Source organism: Schistocerca cancellata, chromosome 8, assembly GCF_023864275.1.
Source record: "Schistocerca cancellata isolate TAMUIC-IGC-003103 chromosome 8, iqSchCanc2.1, whole genome shotgun sequence".
Taxonomy (NCBI): Eukaryota; Metazoa; Arthropoda; class Insecta; order Orthoptera; family Acrididae; genus Schistocerca; species Schistocerca cancellata.
The window spans coordinates 362,337,014-362,359,487 of NC_064633.1; the positions used below are offsets into that span (position 1 = coordinate 362,337,014).

At 43.3% G+C, this 22,474-nt stretch overlaps 1 protein-coding gene across 1 annotated transcript in view; it reads right to left on the reverse strand.

Annotated features, from left to right (window-relative positions):
* LOC126095127 (glutathione S-transferase D7-like) overlaps nucleotides 1-21,686 on the reverse strand; it is a 57,498-nt gene extending 35,812 nt beyond the window's left edge. The window contains exon 1 of the mRNA XM_049909835.1: nucleotides 21,591-21,686. The gene's annotated coding sequence lies outside the window, so the exon portion shown is untranslated. The remainder of the gene's footprint in view (nucleotides 1-21,590) is intronic.
* Between the last annotated feature and the right edge of the window lie 788 nt (nucleotides 21,687-22,474).

Sequence of the window (22,474 nt, forward strand, 5' to 3'; positions counted from 1 at the left end):
GGCGAGTGAGATCAAGCATGCCGCACAGGCGGGCGCAACAATACTGGCGAGGCGGAGCCGCTGTCGGCTCTTGTAACGTTGTCGGCATTCTTTGTACTTGCGGGTAAGGAAGGCGGAGTTGTTTTTCTTCCCGGACAGCTGATGTGAAAGAATTCTGCTGTCAATATTTATGTTTTTGTCGATCTGCTGTATATTATTTTCTTGTTTAGCGTTAAGTGGACTCTCATGGCGAGAGTATTAATTATGAAAAGATTATATAAAATGTGTATTCTATGTAATTAATTATTAATTTGCATATTTTGATATACCTGTTTTTTATGACCATGTACTCTGACTAATTTTGTAAATAGTATTCCATTTCTTGATACTGTTAGGAATTTTGATTTTTTGGATAGCTAAACCATTTTCTATGTTTTCTATGAATTTTAATATGTTGTCAACCAGTTTTCTTTTGTGTAAGATGACAGAGTGGAATAAGATTAGGAGTGTCTCCACTCAATTATTATGGTCTAAAAATTGGTTTATGGTTAATTAGCCTAATGCTAAATTTTCTTGATGTTTTGAGCATATGCATTTCTGTTGTTTTTTTTTTCCTTTTTGGGACATTTTCTGAGTCTGTTTAGGTTACACGAACATCCTCAGACAATGTGGGGCACGTGTAACGCCGGAAATGCATATCCTCCTATTTCCATCTATTGCACTGCAATTTTTTTTCCTTATTTTGTTACCTGAAGATATAACATTTCTGTGTCTTTGTATATTGTAATTGTTTTACTATCTGTATATATATGCATTTATGTCGATGTATAATTGGTTTGTTTTGTGAATATTATTTGTAATTATACGCTGGGTCTGGCCTAGGGAAAACTATGCTATCGAATGAATACATCGATAGGTCGTATGGAGAACCCAAGTGTTTAGGATCTTTGGTAGTGTTAACTCAGTTGCGTGGGGCGCGGGCAGAGGGGAGTCTGGCTGGAGTAGAGCGGTGGAGCAGGTGTGTTGAGTGCCGCTCCCGCGAGTTGCAGCGCTTTCGGGTTTGGCAGCATGTAACTGCGCTCGACTTGCTATGTTAGTTTCTGACATGGTGTCGCGGACGAGAAGCGTTAGCTGGCACACATCAAGAGCCCGTTTCGGCTGGAGACCGTGTCAAGAAGAAGGCGCGCCAACATCCAGCTTCTGCAACAGCGACGGCCGACAATGAGTGACTGTCGCCACCTCCTCGATCGACGGCTTCAAACCTTCAATCAACCAACAAGGAAGACTGGTAGCACGTAAAGTTTTAGAACTGTATGGCAGACCTCAGCTTTTAAAATTGTTGCATCCCAAAATTACAGCAACTTAGCATGAACCTTTGTTGCTCATTGTCCCAATTGCATTACCAAGCAGGGTCCCTTCTTTTTCCGAAATGAACCCGAGTGTCGTTGAAATTCAGACGCCAGCATTAAAGTAATATCGTTCCATTTCACTGCTTTAATTTCAAAGTTCAGTTAAGGTATTCATAGCTGGTTACAATATTTAGATTACACAAGCACAAATTAAGAGTGCGAGTTTTGTTAGCATATTTTAGCTTACCTGTGACTGCAGCTCAGCTTGGTATGTACTAAATGTTACTATTGTTAATTGTCCAGAATCATTTAATTCAAGTTCAAAGTTAAATCTCTTATTTCTAAATTGCGTAGATTCAAGTAGCTTTTGAAATGATTATTGAGGTAGCCTAAGACTAACCTTATTTTATTGAATTTCGTAGTGCTTCAGAAACAAATCTCACTATTAATTTCAGTCATTAAATTAACTTTGAATTTTCCTGTTTTATTAATTCTTTTGCTAAATTAAGTCAGAGTCTAGCGAAATTTATTACTTCTGACAATCTTTCAGTTTTCACACAACACGTGTCAACCTTCAGTTGCCACGCTTTTAGTGCTAATTATATGTGCAATAACCTTTCTTTTTCAGTTATTATAGTAGTTGTCCATAGGACTGGCGACTGTAATTTTCCCCAAATCTCAAATATCTAATTAACGCCAATTAATTGTTAACATGATGACCGCACATTTACTTTCTTTATTAACTTTACCCATTTTCAAAATTAATTTCCGCCAGTTTCATTTGCATTTTTCCTTTCATTTAGATGTAACCCTTTCCTCCCTCTTTACCGACAGATTAACTTCGGTGATGATTGCTTTTCCCAAATTTCCATTAGGTACACGCGGTTTAATTTTTCAATGTCATTAAGTTCGATAAGTGAGGGTGAGGTTACACATGATCCGTTAAGATGATTGTACGATAATTCTCGCACTTGTCAGCGCTTACAGTCTTCGGAAGTGTGTGGATGATATTTTTTCGAAAGTCAGATAATATGTCGCCAGACTCATACCTTCTCCACACCAACTTGAATAGTTGTACGAAAAATGTGAAGAAATCGAAAAAGAAATGATTGGCGGGAGGACTGACTCAGCATATACGAAAGTCAAACCAACCTCAGGTGAAATTAAAAGGTAGGGTGGTAATATTAAGAGCGTAACAGGAATGCCACTGCTAAATGCGGCGGAGCGAGCGGATAGGTGGAAAAGGTACATTGAAAGCTAAATCAGTGGAAAGAGTTGTCTGATGTGATGGAAGAAGAAACACGAATCGATTTAGAAGAAATAGGGGATCCAGTATTAGAGCTAGAATTTAAGAGTGCTTTGGAGAACTTAAGATCTAATAAGGCAGAAGTGATAGACAACATTTCCACACTCCTAAACATCCCTAGGTCCTAGGTCGATATGACAGTGAAGTGGAAACATGAAGGGACACGTACAGCACAAAAGGGTAAAGGCCGACCTCGTCTGTTGACTGACAGAGACCGCCGACAGTTGAAGAGGATCGTAATGCGTAATAGGCAGACATTTATCCAGACCATCATACAGGAATTCCAAACTGCATCAGGATCCACTGTAAGTACTATGACAGTTAGGCGGGAGGTAAGAAAACTTGGATTTAATGGTCGAGCGGGTGGTCATAAACCAATCACGCCGGTAAATTCCAAACGACGCCTCGCTTGGTGACAGGAGTGTAAACGTTGGACTACTGAACAGTGTAGAAACGTTGTGTGGAGTGACGAATCACGGTACACAATATGGAGATCCGGTGACAGGGTGTGGGTATGGCGAATGCCCAGTGAACGTTATCTGCCAGCCTGTGTAGTGCCAACAGTAAAATTCGGAGGCGGTGGTGTTTTTGATGGAGGGACTTGCACCCCTTGTTGTCTTGCGTGGCACTATCACAACGATGGCCTACAGCGATGTTTTAAGCACCTTCTTGCTTCCCACTATTGAAGAGCAATTCGGGGATGGCGATTGCATCTTTCAACACGATCGAGCACCGGTTCATAATGCACGGCCCGTGGCGGAATGGTTACACGACAATAACATCCCTGTAATGGACTGGCCTGCACAGAGTCATAACCGGAATCCTATAGAACACCTTTGGGATGTTTTGGAACGCCGACTTCGTGCCAGGCCTCACCAACCGATATCGACACCTCTCCTCAGTGCAGCGCTCCGCGAAGAATGGGCTGCCATCACCCAACCATCTGACTGAAAGTGTGCCTGCGCGAGTGGAAGCTGTCATCATGGCTAAGGGTGGGGCAACACCATACTGAATTCTAGCATTACCAATGCAGGGCGCCACGAACTTTTAAGTCATTTTCAGCCAGGTGTCCGGATACCTTTGATCACATAGTGTATAAAGCGTGTCTGTGGGACGCAGAAAACAGCGCAGCCGTCGTCGTAATGCGGAAACTGAGCGCTTCGTCTAACGTCCAAAGCGAGACGATCATTGGCTTTCTGGCCAAAGGTGGAATCATTTCCGAGACGACTGGTTTTAAACCGTTCGCGTACCACCACACAGTGGGCCATCTCACTTCAAAACCTGGACGTAGTAGAAAAGTGCGCGTTCCGACTTCAGTCTCGCGAAATCTTGCGTAAACTGCACCGATACATACTTTTCCAATGCAGCGCTATCATTCCAGTCTGAAGTCGATGGGATAAGTCCCATGACAATTAACGGTAAACATTGAATCGGACAACGATACATTTCTCAGATATAGTTTGTGTGACCTGTTAATTATATGACAGCGGTCTAGTTGTCAGGATAAAATGAAATGGGCAGCACTCCACAAGGTACGTTTATGACATTTTTAACCGCTATAATGACGTATGTCTACTTAAAACTCAACTACTGCCGAGATTATCCGATATCATTGCCTACAAAATTTCCTTTCTTCTTCTGAACATGTGCGACAGTGTTCCGGGGTGCATTACGTGTTCTCATCTCTCGTCGTATGTGGGTACGTCCAGCATGTCGAATATGATAATATTCGTGGTCCAGATGTAACAGAGTGGGGAGGCATAACCTTGCATGGACGTACTGGCCTCCAAACCTTTGAACACGGAACACTCACGATTTGAGGTTATTGTGACAATGCACTCCTACCCCATGTGCCTCTTTTCTGGAGAGCGTTTGGCTCTCATTGCGTATTATCATCCAGAAAGGATGATAATACGCGACCGCATTGAACAGGACAGGTGGAAGAGCTTTTGCAACGAGAGGGTAGTCGGCAAATGGACTGATCTGCCCGTCCCCCTGACTTAGACCCCATCGAGTAAGTGGGTTGGGAAGACATATTACAGCACGTCCACATGCACCAACAACCATCCATCAGCTGTCAAGCGCACTGGTGGAGTAAAGCAACGCCCTACAACAAGAACTGCTTTGTCAATATTGTGGCCAGCATGGCATTACGTTGCAGACAATGCACTGCCGTCCGGGTGCTCATGCACCGCATTAAGAACCTTTTCGGCCGTCTTTAATGGTCCAAGTGAACGTCATGAATCGTGGTGACTTCAATGGAGTTGTTGTCTTAAAATAACAGTGTCGTTTCTGTTTGTCTCATTGCTTACTTCTTTCAGTTACCTTCTATTCTGTACTGTGCCACCCTTCTAGCTTTGGTCCAAGTTTCATCAGGCTCTGTTACGAGGGTAAGTCAAATGGAACCTTAAATACACTACTGGCCATTAAAATTGTTACACCAAGAAGAAATTCAGATGATAAACGGGTATTCATTGGACAAATACATTATATTACAACCCCCTCTGGCCGTTATAACGGTTTTGATACGCTTGGGCATTGAGTCAAACAGAGCTTGGATGGCGTATACAGGTACAGCTGCCCATGCAGCTTCAACACGATACCACAGTTCATCAAGAGGAGTGACTGGCGTATTGTGACGAGCCAGTTGCTCGGCCCCCATTGACCAGACGTTTTCAATTGGTGAGAGATCTGGAGAATGTGCTGGCCAGGGCAGCAGTCGAACATTTTCTATATCCAGAAAGGCCCGTACAGGACCTGCAACATGCGATCGTGCAATATCCTGCAGAAATGTAGGGTTTCGCAGGGATCGAATGAAGGGTAGAGCCACGGGTCGTAACACATATGAAATGTAACGTCCACTGTTTAAAGTGCCGTCAATGCGAACAAGAGGTGACCGACGCGTGTAACCAATGGCACCCTATACCATCACGCTCGGTGATAACGCCAGTATGGCGATGACGAATACACGCTTCCAATGTGCGTTCACCGCGATGTCGCCAAACACGGATGCGACCATAATGATGCTGCAAACAGAACCTGCATTCATCCGAAAAAATGACGTTTTGCCATTCGTGCACCCAGGTTCGTCGTTGAGTACACCATCGCAGGCGCTCCTGTCTGTGACGCAGCGTCAAGGGTAACCGCAGCTATGGTCTCCGAGCTGATAGTCCATGCTGCTGCAAACGTCGTCGAACTGTTCGTGCAGATGGTTGTTGTCTTGCAAACGTCCCCATCTGTTGACACAGGGATCGAGACGTGGCTGCACGATCCGTTACAGCCATGCGGATAAGATGCCTGTCATCTCGACTGCTAGTGATACGAGGCCGTTGGGATTCAGCACGGCGTTCCATATTACCCTCCTGAGCTCACCGATTCTATATTCTGCTAACAGTCATTGGATCTCGACCAACGCGAGCAGCAATTCCGAGATACGATAAACCGTAATCGCGATAGGCTACAATCCGACCTTTATCGGAGTCGGAAATGTGATGGTACGTATTTCTCCTCCTTACATGAGGCATCACAACAACGTTTCACCAGGCAACGCCGGTCAGCTGCTGTTTGTGTATGAGAAATCAGTTGGAAACTTTCCTCATGTCAGCACGTTGTAGGTGTCGCCACCGGCGCCGACCTTGTGTGAATGCTCTGAAGAGCTAATCATTTGCATATCACAGCATCTTCTTCCTGTCGGTTAAATTTCGCGTCTGTAGCACGTCGTCTTCGTGGTGTAGTAATTTTAATGTCCAGAAGTGTATTTTTAAAAAATATTATTTATTGTGCAGAAGTGGTACAAAGTTGTATTACTTTTCAACATAATCTCCCCCACGCTCAATGCAAGTCCTCCAGCGCTTACAAAGTGCATCAATTCCTTTAGAAAAAAATTCTTTTGGTAGTCCACGCAACCACTCATGCACCGCGTGGCGTACCTCTTCATCAGAACGGAACTTCTGTCCTCCCATTGCGTCTTTGAGTGGTCCAAACATACGGAAATCACTGGGGGCAAGGTCTGGTGAGTATGGTGGGTGAGGAAGACACTCAAAATGCAGGTCTGTTGATTGTTGCAACTGTTGTACGGGCAGTGTGGGGCCTTGCATTGTTATGTTGCAAAAGGACACCTACTGACAGCAATCCACCCGCTTTGATTTTATTGCAGGCTGCAGATGATTTTTTAGATCTGTGTATGATGCTCTGGTGGCAATGGTCCCTCTAGGCATGTAATGCTCCAAAATTACGCCTTTTTCGTCCCAAAAGAGAGACAGCATAACCTTCCCTGCTAATGGTTCTGTTCGAAACTTCTTTGGTTTTGGTGATGAGGAATGGCGACATTCCTTGCTCGCTCTCTTCGTTTCCGGTTGGTGGAAGTGAACCCAGGTTTCGTCCACAGTAACGATTCTTGCAAGGAAGCCATCACCTTCTCGTTCAAAGCGCCGAAGAAGTTCTTTACAAGCATCAACACGTCGTTCTCTGATTTCAGGAGCCAGCTGCCGTGGCACCCATCTTGCAGACACTTTGTGAAACTGGAGCACATCATGCACAATGTGGTGTGCTGACCCATGACTAATCTGTAAACATACTGCAATGTCATTCAGTGTCACTCGGCGGTTTTCCGACACTCGGCGAGTCACAACTCGTGCCTCACATGGACGAGGAGCATCTTCCACTGAAGTCACACCATTTGCGAACTTCATACTCCATTCGTAGACTTTTCATTCGTTGATGAATTTCAATAGGTTTCACAGCGTCACTACGCAGAAACCGATTAACAGAACGCTGTTCTTCCCTGGTGCAAGCCGCAAGTGGGGCGGCCATCTTTATACTGATACTGCGACAGTATGTGTGCATCTGCACTATACTGTCATCTACAGGCCATTCTGCACGCTGTTTGTAGTACACTTACCAACTTACAGGATAACGGCGCGAAATTTCGATTTGTTATTACAAATTTTAGGTTTTCATTTGACTCACCCTCGTACTTGACAGCGACACATCATGCGATAGTTACTTCCGTCCTTAAGCTTTTCCCACGCGTGTATTTTCGCAGAACCTGGCAATTCGGATTCTTCCCGTGACACTCTGCGTGAGTCAGTCAAATCTGTGACCGTTCGTGCTGCCCTTCTTTGAATATTTTTTTTTATCTGTGAAGGAGATGTCGGGCTGTGGTAGGGCTTGTTTTGGCACTACTTTTCTTGATTAAGGTACTTATTTGGTTACAATGAAGCTCGCAACATTTGTTTACGCGAGTAAGATGTCTGTATACGTTTTGCTTACATTGAAGAGCCCACTTGAGCGATATTATAAGATGGGATGCACAGGTGTTTTGTAAACTGTCTCCTCTGCAGACTGACTACATTTTCCAAGATATTGTACTGCAAGCAGCTATCGTAGTCAGTATACGATGAAGAAGTAGATCCCGAAAAGCTCTTTTTTCGAAGAAGAGTGGCTGTTTTTATCGAGCTTCGTGAACTTGTAGTCGTTAGTATTATGATCAGTTATACTGAGAATCTCTGCGTAGTATGGAAACAGTATTATGGCTTATAGTTAGCGCACAACGAATTATTGGACCGACCTTTTCCCAGTAGACCATATGTGAACAATACATATACTGCAACCTTTTTGCAGAGAATTAATCACTGAAAAAATACTTACGGGTATTTCTTGCAGGAAAAAGCCAGAGCAAACACCGCCAATGGGGTCTGTGACAGTACCAACGTGTATTTTTGGTGGTAAGAACTACCTTGCTCGATGAGCACATGCTTTAGTCACAGTTGACTGAAACGATAAATGGTGCAACGACTTACTCCGTTTTGGAAAGTTGGGCTTAGCATTTAGCTGTATTGTCACTTTCTTAAACAGCCCGTTTCGGTCAGAAATGGATCGTTCTCATGTATCAACACACCACGAAAAAAGACAAACAAAAAGCTACAGTTAATACGAAAACACTTATAATATACCACACACCGTTCTTGACCTGTTGTATACTTACAATGTGACATCATTAATCAGATGCATGAATAATCATGACTAGTAAGAAGCGTCATGCTATAAATCCATTTATAATGTTTCAATACATGAAGCGCACAGCTGGTAATGTGGCGAACTGCATGGCAAGACTAAAGTGATACGTGATTTTCAGTCACAAAGACATTGACCAACTGAAGGCTGAACATACTGTTTTGTGAAATCAAACAAAACTTGCATTCAACTTACGGTCATCTTAAATTATGTCATTAACTAAAATAAAACGTTAAGGAGACTCGATATGCCATATTCTCAAACCACACAACTTTTGTAAACACTTTACGAGTTGTCATCAAAAAGTAACGGGAATTTTTTAATTTCGCGGGCTTTATATACACGATTTTCAATTTATTTATCTTGTTGGTACACATGTTCCTGATGTCTGTTCGCACTTTCAGCTGTTATGAATATTTAGTTTATTGATGACAGTCGAAAAGGTCATACGTGTTTTCGAGTGCTCGGCAAATTTTTCCTTTCGAAAAGATGGATCAAAGATTTTGTATTAAATTTTGTTTGAAAAATGGAATAAAGTGCAACACCACATTCGAAATGACTGTGGCTTTTGGCGAATATACTATGAGTAAGACAAGTATAAAAGTTTGAAAGATGGTCGAGAAGACGTTGATGACAACAACCGATACAGATATCCGAGCACATCAATTACTGACGACAATGTGGAAGAAGTGAAGAAAATGGTTCTGGAAAATCGCCTAACCACCATCAGAGAGGTTGCTGATGATACTGACATATCCTTTGGCTCATGCCAAATGATTTTTTAAGATGTTTTGGGCATGAAACGTGCAAACAGCACGTTTCTTCCGAAACGGTTGAATTTCTACCTAAAGTGATGTCACGTACATATCGCTTAGGAATTGCTGAATGATGTCAACAATGATCCAGAACTTCTGGAAAAAAAGATTATAACAGGCAACGAAACAAGGGTATACGGGTATGATGTCGAAACCAAGGCCCAACCGTTCCAATGGAAAGAGCCTGAAGAGCCAATACCAAAAAAAGTTCGAGAAATTCGATCACATGTGGAGGTTCTTCTCACTGTTACCGTCGATTTCAATGAGATACTGCCTGATGAGTTTCTGCCTTGTGGCCGCACGATCAATAAGGAATACTTCCTGGAAGTTATGCCCCGTTTACGTGAAGCAATCCGAAAAAAACGACCAGAATTGTGGTGACACCACTTTTCGAAATTTCATTAGGATAATGCTCCCGCTCACTCCTCAATGCTCGTGCGTGATTTTTTGGCAAAAAACAAAACTGTTGTTTTGCCTCAGACACCATATTCGCAGGACATGACCCCTACAATTTCTATCTGTTATCGAAGCTGAAACAAACCATAAAAGGATATCATTTTGCCTAATTGATGAGATAAAAACAAAACTGCTGAAAGATCTGAACACTGCAACGAAAGGTGAATTCCGTACGTGCCTCCAAGGATGGAGAACGCGCTGGCACAACTGTATTATATCTGAGGGGGATTACGTTGAAGGAGACAAAAGTTGATGTTGATGAATAAGTAAAAATTCTTTAAGAAAAACAAAAATTCGCGTTAGTTTTGTAGCACACATCGTACAAATGTGTTACGTGATTTTGTGTTTGTAAAGTATAAGATTCACATTCACATAATTGAAGACAATATTTATTCATGGGTGTCGTACTAGCATAAGAACATTCATAGACGCTAGAACTATCTGAAGACTGGAAACTACAAACAGAAAAACATGAAATTTTAACCATATAAAAAAGTTAAAGAGTGTATCTTCAATAAACCTAAGGCATGTGGATCATTTTATATCCATCATCCCAAATCCACCAAGCCTTACAACAATTCAAAAATTCAGATTTGACTCTCAGTCTGAACATCATTTGGATGTCTTTACTAAGCACACATTTATAACTCTGTCAAATAAAATCTTACAGTAATGAAGCTACATACAATTATCAGCAGCTTCATTATTACTATAAAAGTTCCGTTATCATAACCATCTGCAAGAATATCTTTACTGTGGAACATCGGCAAGGAAATGTAATATACACCATTATAGAAATTACAATCTCTCATAGACCAGCTATGTATATATTCCATATCTATTTTATTTAAATATAAAGTAATAATTGCTGTCATCACAGAAAGGGAAGAGTAGTAAGAACTGCCTACTGGTGTGTCATCAAGGTACCTCCAGACATAAAACAACATAATACCTAGCCTGTAGGTTAACAAGACCATTGCAAATATCACGGCTTCTCAATCATGAAATGCAATATACATAATTACATAAATTACAAATTACACCTCGTTTATATTGCATGTCTATTTTTTTTTTTTAATGTTCTCTCTTCCAAAGTCACTCTGACTCTTTCCATTGTTTAAAAATGCATCGTCCGTGTAATAAAGCAACTCAAGTACACTTTACAGGTCGGACGAGCAAAAATAAAAAAAAGAAACCGATATGCCACCTGACATGCTGTCCGAGCAATGGCCACAGCGACGTATGGAGACTGCAGCCTGTGGCGTATGGAGCTATTGGTACCTGCGCAGTGTGGAGGCAATGCTTGCATCTTACATGAAACACCCCAGCATACTGTGACGTTTACCCTTCGCGAGGTGTAAATGACTGGTAAGCACCGGCCACAAGTTTGCAGTTACACTCAGAGGTGTTATCGTCTACGGCTAGGTAGCACTGTCACGCTCCCACCGACACTTCCCACTGCTCACAGTTCTCTCTCTTGTTTGTCTCAAAGCCAAAGCTCTACGTATCTGAAAATATTCAGTTTACAACCATTCCTGCATTTGTTATTCTATGAAACCTGATGATCAATGAATGTGACTTCTTCTTCTGTTTGGAGTGCCAAATACACTATCTGATCAAAACCATCTAGGCGTTTATTGACGGACATTAATATGGGGTGCATCCAGCCTTCTCTTTGCGATGGTTCGAACTCTGCTGGAGTTACTTTCAAGAAGACGTCTGGATGTCTGTGGAGGAATGGCGGCTAATTTCTCCTTAACAACCAAAACCAGAGAAGACAGTGATGCTGGACACTGGAATCTGGAGCGAAGTCGACATTCCAACTCATACCAAAGGTGTTGCAATGGATTCGGGTCAAGGCTCTCAGCAGGCCAGTCCATTTCAGGAAAGTTATTGTCCCCAGACCATCGGCTCAGAGGAGCTGCTTTATGACAGGGTGCACTGATATTGTCGTGTCCTGGCATAGGTGGGAGAGAAGGGGTTACAGGTCAGTCAGCGCTGCCAAGCGGTACCGAGCAGAAGGCAGAACGACAACTGACAGTGAAGGCATTTGATTGTTTTCTTCTATATGAGCCAACACTGGTACAGGCATTTACTAGAAATACGGGTGGTGAGACTCGGTAGGGAACTCGTTGTGGAGACTCTTGGACAAACAAGGTTTTGAAATAGTTGTTTATTCCAGACACGACTAACTAATACACTGGAGGCTAGTTATAGGGTTAGAAAAAGCACGAATAACACTTTTACAACAGAAGCCAGTGCAGAAGTCCTAGGAGTGGATGCTAACCACAGTAGCAAACACTAGCAGCATCTTAAGGCAACAACTTAGTTGCAAAACAAACCGTACTGAATGTGACACTGTTCACTGAAGCACTCCAAGTGAGAGAGCAGACTGACGCGGAGCTGCACCGAGGCTGGAGCCGACGGACGCAGATTCGGCGACCAGATCTTCTGACTGAGAACTCCGCCAAAATGCGGAATCAAGGGTTTTAAGGAGTCGCGTGGGGGCACTGTTTTACCCACTTAAAGCCACCCAGTCAATCTCTCAGGTCTCTTGCAGGCGCCTGCCAATCACGGTTTAGTTAGGTCCCCTCTACTGCTCCTAAGGCGGGGATGTTAATGCAGTTGCACTAACTAAGTCCGTATTTGGTATCAACATTGTTCAGCTGAAAGCTAAACGTAGCTGCCCTGCCAAATAAGGCTTGTAACATTATTGTTATGCGTCATTTAGCCCCGCCCCTCGGGCTCCCCGGAGTAGGGACTGCTAGGTCAACAGCTTATGGCGTTTTCGCTCTCTTTCTAACTCTTGTGAGCCTACTGACGTTACTGTTCTCGGGGCTGGTATCAAGCTGGCTTTATACGCTAGTACCTGCCTGTTGGTTACAAAGTTCTACGGTGGCAACCTAACACAGCATCTAGACGACATGAAGTTACATCTTAATTCCTTGAAGGGTAACTAGCGCCTTGGGGCCGCATCTAGAGGCGTCTGCATTTTCGCAAGGCTCTCCCCTTACGGTTTACTTCATGTAACAATATCTCTCCTAGTTTCGTCTGTGCTCAAGCATCGTCTCTGGTTCCACGCCTTGGAGCGCCTGTCCTCCTTCCTCACAGCTTCAAGATAACACTACAGCAGCAAGGAATAATCAATACATAACAATATAGCATATCACACAATCATCATCTCCGAACTTTTTCTCTATTGTACAAAGAACACAGTGCTGTAAAATGCGTCCACATCGGCCAGCCGCTGTGGCCGAGCGGTTCTAGGCGTTTCAGTCTGGAACCGCGCGACCGCTACGGTCGCAGGTTCGAATCCTGCTTTGGGCATGGATGTGTGTGATGTCCTTAAGTTAGTTAAGTTGAAGTACTTCTAGGTTCTAGGGGACTGATGACCTCAGATGTTAAGTCCCATAGTGCTCAGAGCCATTTTTTTGTGTCCACGTCAATCCGAATGAAGCGCGAGAACCACAGTAAAACCATGATAAACACCCCCTTACCGTAATATCACCCTCTTCATATTTCATTGTTGGCACTACAATGGACTGTCACAGGATGCTGCGTGACTCATCACTCCAAATTCCTCATTTTCCATTGACACACTGCCCAGTGGTGCCGATCTGTACACCACGTCGCTTAGCACTGACAACAGAAATGTCTGGCTTATGAGTAGCTGGTCGATCATTGTGTCCTATTCGTTTTGACTCCAGACACGCAGCACTGTGCTAGCTGGACTACTGATAGAACTTCGTACCCCACGAGAGATTTCTTCTGTGATTTCACATTATTTTTTACAACCACACTGCAATGATCAGCGGTCTCTGTCCGTTCACCAGCAGTCGATTTAGGCAACTTTAGGAGGGTTGAAAGCTGTGGTAGATTTGTTACGCAGCTGACATCCAATTACAAGTCCACGTTCAAAATCACTGATCTCTCCCGATCGACCAGTTCTGCTGCTACTGCTTGTCTGCTGATAACGCAACACTCCCCACCCCGTTTTATACTGACGGGCCCGCCTCCCATGACATCTGGAGGTCAATTTCACATTTCATAGAGGCGCCCGGATACTGTATATCAGGTAGTGTATTCGTCAGCTGTGCTTACGTAAATGTATTGCGAAATATATTTCAATACTCTTGTTGAATATGGGCTCTGCTCGGTGTTACAATTGTAGTATGGCCCTTTCTTTTCATCCACATTCTCATAAATAACCTTGATTAACCAAAGTACCAATTCACACCTTTAAAACCAAGGTCACATGAGGCTACCTGCTAAAGTATCTTTCTCCTCCTGCTCCCCTCCTTGCAAGAACTGGTGTATACGCTAGGAGTACGGCTGTAATAGAATTTTGTGGTAATATCGTTTAGTTTGGACCCTTTTTGTCAACATAGATCATACAAAACTGTAGAAGACTTATAACGAATGGGCCCCTTTCCAACAAACAAGATCGAGGCACGTGAACGGGAACGTCGGGTCACTTTCGTTGACAAGGATAGAACTGAAGGACATCACGGAAAAAAAGACAGTCTTCGAGATACTACACGATCTGATATACTCGCAGAATGATTGGCGAGACAGTCACCTATGTGGCATCTTTCTGAAAGATGAGTGCGGGATTTGTTAATTACTGGCCAAAACTTGAATACTGCTCGTCAGTACGTGATCAGTATCAAATACGATTTCTCGAGGAAATAGGGAAGATCCAAAGAAGAGCAGCACGTTCCGTTACAAGTTCATTTAGTAAGCACGAAAGTATCACGGAGTTGTTGAATCAACTCCAAATGGTTCAAATGGCTCTGAGCACTATGGGACTTAACATCTATGGTCATCAGTCCCCTAGAACTTAGAACTACTTAAACCTAACTAACCTAAGGACATCACACAACACCCAGTCATCACGAGGCAGAGAAAATCCCTGGCCCCGAATCAACTCCAGTGTCAGACACGGCACGAGTGGGTTTCTGCATCACGGCGTGATTTGCTGTTAGTTCTGAGAATATACATTCCTAGAAGTGTCAACAATTGTATTGCTTTCTCCCACACATTTCTGGTGACAAGACCATGAAGGTAAAGTTACAGAAATTCGAGCCCACACGGAGTCTTACCAGCAATCATTCTTCCCACGAAACAGTCGCGACTGGAACAGAAAGAGGGGAAATGACACTGGTACGCAAAGTACCCTCCGTCACACACCGCTAGGTAGCTTGCGGAGTATACATATAGATGCAGAACGTAAATGGTGCACCCAGTTTCCCAATACATTTACAATGTCTAGTCACATTAACGTAACCAACTGTTTAAAAGCCTGACATACCACCTTTTGCAGCACGGAGATGTGCAACAAGAGATTCAGTGAGGCTTTGGAAGAAGGTACCAACATGGATGTGAAGTCATGCCACCTCTAGCGCCGTGGCCATCTGTTCTAGATTTTGCCGGCAGGAGTGGCCGTGCGGTTCTAGGCGCTACAGTCTGGAACCGCGAGACCGCTACGGTGGCAGGTTCGAATCCTGCCTCGGACATGGATGTGTGTGATGTCCTTAGGTTAGTTAGTTAGGTTTAAGTAGTTCTAAGTTCTAGGTGACTGATGACCTCAGCAATTGAGTCCCATAGTGCTCAGAGCCATTTGAACCAAAAAAATGGCTCTGAGCATTATGGGACTTAACATTTGAACAAATTTTTTGTTCTAGATTTTCCGTTGAGGAGGGGCGCGAAGAGCCCGATCGACGTGGTCCTACAGACTCCCTATTGAGATTAAATCGGGGAAGTTTGGTGACCAAGAAGGTATGATAAACTCATCCTAATGCTCTTCGAACCATGCAAACAAGCTGAGAGCTGCGTGGAGTGGCCGTGCGGTTTGAGGCGCCATGTCACAGACTGTGCGGCCCCTCCCGTCGGAAGCTCGAGTCCTCCCTCGGGCATGGGTCTCTGTGCTGTTCTTAGCATAAGTTAGTTTAAGTAGTGTGTAAGTCTAACGGCCGATGACCTCAGCAGTTTGGTCCCTTAGGAATTCACACACACAGAGTTGTGAGGCACGTTGCATTGTCCTGCCAGTAGATGCCATCGTGCTGAGCAAAACCAAACTGCAGTTAAGGGTTTACAAGGTCGCGATACTGATGAGAAAATACTAGCCTTCCTTGCCGATGAACGATAGTCAGGACAGGTGCTTCAACCAGGTACTTGCTGAGGAGGCCCATACGCAACTGCGTTCACTGGTTCATCTGGATGCTCAGTTGCTCAACAGTTGCACCTCTATTCGCACATACACATCTGTGGAGCCGTCGTTCATCCCTGTCATCTATGGGCCATGGGTCACAGTTGCCTCGGCGTCAGTTATGGATAGCGCCATATTTCCATCACAGCATACCTTAACCACAGCGACACGCGAACAATATTGCAGTGAACTAAAGACGGAAAAAGACGGATTATAACAGCAGCTGCGGAAGACAGCCATGCAAACAAACATAACACGTGATGAAGCTTCAAAGAAGTTTATACTTCTACTAAACCCTCCTAAAATTTACGACTGCAACAGGGTATAAAACAGAACATCTCGTACTTAATTTGGTATATAGCACACCATCAGTGATCTAATAATTGTAATTAACTAATGCATAACCTACAAATTATGACTCCCTTTGAATAAAATACAGAGTAATAAACTTTACGATTGTTTAGTGTTTCAGGGGTAGCGTCTTTGACTAGTAATCAAAACGTCTTGGGTCCCAGGTTGGAACCTCGCCGCTACTTAAGTTTTGAATTAAACTCATCAGTAATTGCAGCCGAAGAAGTAACCCTTCCCCTGCCAATGGGTTTGTCAAAGATGGTGGGGGAGCAGACACAGGTTCAAGGCACTCTCTTGCCCTTGTGCGTGGGAAATTGCCCCTAAAAGGCGGAAGAATCAATATTCATCAACGACATGAGGATGCAGAAGGCAGTGGAAATCACTGCATTAAAGACACATGATGTGTATGCACAGGACATGTGGCCTGTAACTGAAAAAGTGTCACGATGATGTCTCCATTGGCAAAAAAATTCGGACTACTATCCGGGAGGGAACTGCCAAGGATAAGGTGATCATGAGAAAAATATTGAATAACAAACGAAAGGCTAACATCTGTGGAATATCAGAAGTTTCAACGTGGCAGCGAAGCTAGGAAGTCTGAAAACGGAAATGCTAAAGCTCAATCTAGGTATAGTGGATGTCAGTGAAGTGAAATGGAAAGAAGACAAGGACTTCTGGTCAAATGAGTTTAGGGTAATACCAACAGCAGCAAGAATTGGTATAACAGGAGTAGAATTCGTTATGAATAGGAAGGTAGAGCAGAATGTGAACAGTTAAGTGACAGGAATGTTCTCATCAGAATCGATAGTAATTCAATACCGACAAAAATAGTTCAGCTACACATGCCATCGTCACAGGTAGACGATGAAGAGAGAGAGAATGTATATGAACATAATGAACAGATAATTCAGTACATAAGGGGAAATGAAAATCTAATAAGGGAAGATGAAAATCTAATACTCGTGACGGACTGGAATGCGGTTATAGGGGAAGGAATAGAAGAAAAGATTATGGGAGAATATGGGCTTGGTAGTAGGAATGAGAGATGAGGAAGACTAATTGAGTTCTGCACTAAATTTCAGCTTGTAACGGCGAATCTCTGTTCAAGAATCATAAGTGGGCGAGGTGTACTTGGAAAATGGCGGTAGACACAGGAAGATCAGATGATCAGGCAGAGACTCCAAAATCAGATATTGGATTATAATGTGCACCGAAGAGGCAGATATAGACTCATACTGAAGTTTAGAGACCAGTCAGGAAGTATCAATGGCAAAGAAGTAGGATTCGGAAGTACTAAGGAATGAAGACACACACTTGAAGTTCTCTAAGACTATAGTTACAACGATAATGAGTAGCTCAGTGGGCAGGTCAGCTGAAGTGGAGAGAATGTCTTTAAAAAGGGCAATCACAGAAGTTGGAAAGAAATACATAGACACCAGGAAAGTTACTAAGAAGAAACCATAGGTAACAGAAGAAATGCGTCACCTGTTCGACGAAAGAAGAAAGTACAAAAATGTTCAGGGAAATTCAAAAATACAGAAATACAAGTCACAGGAATGAAATAAATAGGAAGTGCAAAGAACCTAAGGCGAAATGGCTGCATGAAAAATGTGAAGAAATCGAAAAAGGAATGATTGTCGGAAGGACTGACTCAGTATATAGAAAAGCCAAAGTAACATTCTGTGAAATTAAGCAAAGGCAGCAACATTAAGAGTGCAGTGGGAATTCCACTGTTAAATGCAGAGGAGAGAGCGGATGGGTGGGATGAGTACGTTGAAGGCCTTTATGAGGGGGAACGACTTGTCTGATGACGTGACAGAAGAAGGAACAGGAGTCTATAGGGAAGAGATAGAGGATGCAGTATAAAAATTAGAGTTTTAAAAAGCTTTGAAGGCAGAAGGGATAGACAACACTATTTTTAAAATCATTAAGGGGAGTGTTAACAAAATGTCTGTTGACACTGGTGTATAGAGTATGTGGGACTCATATAACATCAGACTTTCGGAGAAATATCGTCCACATAAAAGCGAGCAATTTCCGATAAGTGTGCGAACTGCCGAACAATCAGCTTAACAGCTCATGCATCCATGTTGTTGACAAGAATAATATACAGAAGAACGGAAAAGAAAACTATGTGTTAAATGACGAACACTTTGGCTTTAGGAAACGTAAAGGCACATGAGAGGCAGATCTGACATTGTCGTTAGTAATGGAAACAATACTGAAGAAAACCCAAGACATGTTCACAGGATTAGTCGATATGGAAAAAGCGTTAGACAATGTAACATAGAGCAAGATGTTCGAAAGTCTGAGAAAAATAGGGGTAAGCTATAGTGCAAGACAGATAATGTACAGTATGTACTGCTCCCAAGAGAGAACAAGAAGACTAGAAGACGAAGAACGAATTGTTCGTATTGAAAAGGGTGTAGGAGAGGGAGATAGTCTTTCGCCCACACTATTCAGTCTATACATAGAAGAAGCAGTAACGGAAACAAAAGGAGAGGTGAACAGTGAGATTAAAATTCAGGGTGAAAGGATATCAATGATAAGATCCACTGATGACATTGCTGTCATTAGTGAAAATGAAGAGGAATTACAGGACATGTTTCTCGGAATGAACAGTGTAATTAGTACAGAGTATGGACTGAAAATGTTTCAAAGAAAGATGAAAATAATGAGAAGTAGCAGAAATGAGAACAGCTAAATGCTTAACATAATAATTAGGGATCACAAAGAAGACGAAGTTAAGGATTTCTGCTACATAGGCAGCAAAATAATCCATGATAGAGGAAGCTAGGAGGAAGTAAAAAGCAGACCAGCACTGGTAGAAGGGGCATTCCTGACCAAGAAATGTCAACTAGTATCAAACGTAGGCCTTCATTTCAGGCAGCAATTTCTAAGAATGTACGTCTGGAGCACAGCACTGTATGTCAGTGAGACACGCACAGTGGGAAAATCGGAATAGAAGAGAATACAAGCATATGAGAAGTGGTGCTACAGATAAACGTTGAAAATTAGGTGGACTTATAAGGCAAGATATTAGGAGGTTCTCCACAGAATCGGCGAAGAAAGGGACACATGGAAAACACTGACAAGATAGGACATGTGTTAAAACATCAGGGAATAGCCTGCATGGTACTAGAAGGAGCTATAGACGGTAAAAACTGTAGGGGATGACAGAGACCAGAATACATCAAGCAAATAACTGAGGACGTAGGTTGCAAGAGCTATTCTGAGATGAAGAGGTTGGCGCAGGAATTCGTGACCAGCCGAATGAAACCAGTCACAAGACCGAGGACTCAAAAAAAAAATAAATTAAATTAAAAATAAAATGAAAAAATTAAAAAATGTCTTGGGCCAAGAATCTGTGTAGGATGAAATTATGATTCAGTGCTGCAGATCTACAAAGATGGTAGAAATAAGAATTTTTTTTTTGTTTGAGATTTCGATCTTTGTACATATTATTTCCTGAGTTCTATAGCTCTGGTCGTAGATGTACGTATCAGATTCATGGATTTATCGGTTGTCTCATTCGCCCACTTCTACATTCCCGTAGACAACAAACACAGAGTAGCTCTACGTACGCGCACCAACTTTCGATGTTAAGCGAAATAATATTGTTTCACATTACTCGGCACTGCAGCGCTGTTGGCATGAGAAAGAGCAGGCAAGGCTTAAAGTGAAAGGGAGGAGTGTACAACAAAGGACAGAAGTAGATACAGCCCGGACATATGAATAACTGTCTGCAACCTCGGTGGATAAGACGGGCAAAACCTCAGAAGTACGTCGGCAAACACATGCAAGAGCCTGTTCCATCAGCAATATAGCCCGCCGTGTAGCAATACTCTTACGTATAGAAGGCACCTTGCTGCAGTGTTACCGGCGACACTATTGTGGCTCCACATTGCCGTAAAATGTGGCCCGTGTCAACGCGCCTAGAGTCGTAGTTCTTCTACCTGCTGTACCAGTTGCGGAGATCGGACGCGCAACTTAGTGAAACTTTTCTCTGCCTTTCCTGGGAGCAAATTTCACTGGCTGCAGTTCTCTGGACACCCTGGGTAAAGCTGGTTGGGGGGACATCTGCTCAACAGAAAATTTTGAACAGCGAGGCTATGAAGCCGCCAGCGTCTCGCTGCCAAAACGGTTTGTTTCCATCGACCAGTTTTTCCGTAACGTGAGCCTGTCTCGTCATTTCTTTCCTGTGCTGCGTACCCTATCCTTTACACGTTTTACTGTTTCTAGCTTTTCTATAAAATTTGTGTGTGTGTGTTTGAACGCGCTAAATGCTCCGCCACATACAAATTATTATTATTATTTTTTTTTTTGTGTGTGTGTGAAATCTTATGGGACTTAACTACTAACGTCATCAGTCCCTAAGCTTACACATTACTTAACCTAAATTATCCTAAGGACAAACACAAGCCAGTCGGGGTGTCCGAGCGGTTCTAGGCGCTACAGTCTGGAACCGCGCGACCGCTACGGTCGCTGGTTCGAATCCTTCCTTGGGCATGGATGAGTGTGATGTCCTTAGGTTAGTTAGGTTTAAGTAGTTCTAAGTTCTAGGGGACTGATGACCTCAGAAGTTAAGTCCCGTAGTGCACAGAGCCATTTGAACCATTTTTTTGACAAACACACACACCCATGCCCGAGGGAGGACTCGAACCTCCGCCGGGACCAGCCGCACAGTCCATGACTGCACGCCTGAGACCGCTCGGCTAATCCCGCGCGGCTATACAAATTAATGAACTTGTACGTACTTTGCTCGCACCTCCCGTGTTAAGAACTGTGTTTACAACAATGTATCCTGCGGAAATCGCACGCAATGCCAACACACATATAATAGCTAGCTCACAGTTATATTCTGCCAAAGTTACGAAGTGATGTGGAGCGTGTTGCAGTACTGTAAACAGCATAACCATTTCAGCACAGTTTGTGGTGCGGCATATAACTGAGGAGTTGTAAAATAACTGGTTGTGTTTTTTTTTCTTCCAGTTTATACCACTTTTTCTCTAACAGTTCTAGTTAAAATAGCGAACGGAACGAAAATGTGCAGGCTTCGAAGAGTATGTGCAGGCTTCGAAGAGTATGTGCAGGCTTCGAAGAGAACTAACCTGTAGTATGTATCTGTCCGTTTAGGTGGTCGTACCTCGCACAGAACCGCTCGCTCCGCCTGCCGGATGGGTACTGACGTGGCAGGTCGGCAACTGCAAATAGAAGAGCGTCCAGACCGAGCTCCAGCCAAGGTCACGTCCTGGTTGTCGATGGTGCTGCCGTCCGGTGGCGGCGGCTCCACCTCTCTCTGGCTCTCTCTCTCTCTCTCTCTCTCTCTCTTATTGTACAAGGCGACTTCAGTCGTTCCAGGAATGAACACTGTCAGATAAATATTGCTGACGAGTTGCGTATTGTGGAGTAACATGACATCACCCAGTCAGTTCTCGAAACGCGACGCTGTTTAAAGAAATACAGTGACTCGAAAGAGCCATTAAGCGGATGCCACACATAATACATCAAATTAACTTGCTGTTTTAAAGGTCCAAATCTCCCCCAAAAAATCAGAATTTGGGAACACATGAAATGATACATATCCGTTTCTTTAGTGCTTAATCTGAGAACTGGTTGCCAGCAATCTGGCTCGCAGAAGATGTCTAAGTCTTCACATGCTTTTGCGTCCTTCATTTCTGTGTAGTAGGTACAGCCAATATATTTTATAATTTGTGTTACTTCAGTCGTTCTCTTCATCAAGCTTTCTTTTCCATTGACACATTCCTGTATTATAGATGGTAGAAATGCGTCAATGGAAAAGAAAGCTTGAGGAAGTAGTTGCAGGGGCAACAGTCTGCATGATTGATTGATCTGGACTTGTAACGCTAACCAAAATGGCGTTGCTGTGCTGGTACTGCGAACGGCTGAAAGCAAGGGGAAACTACAGCCGTAATTTTTCCCAATGACATGCAGCTTTACTGTATGATTAAATGATGATGGCGTCCTCTTGGGT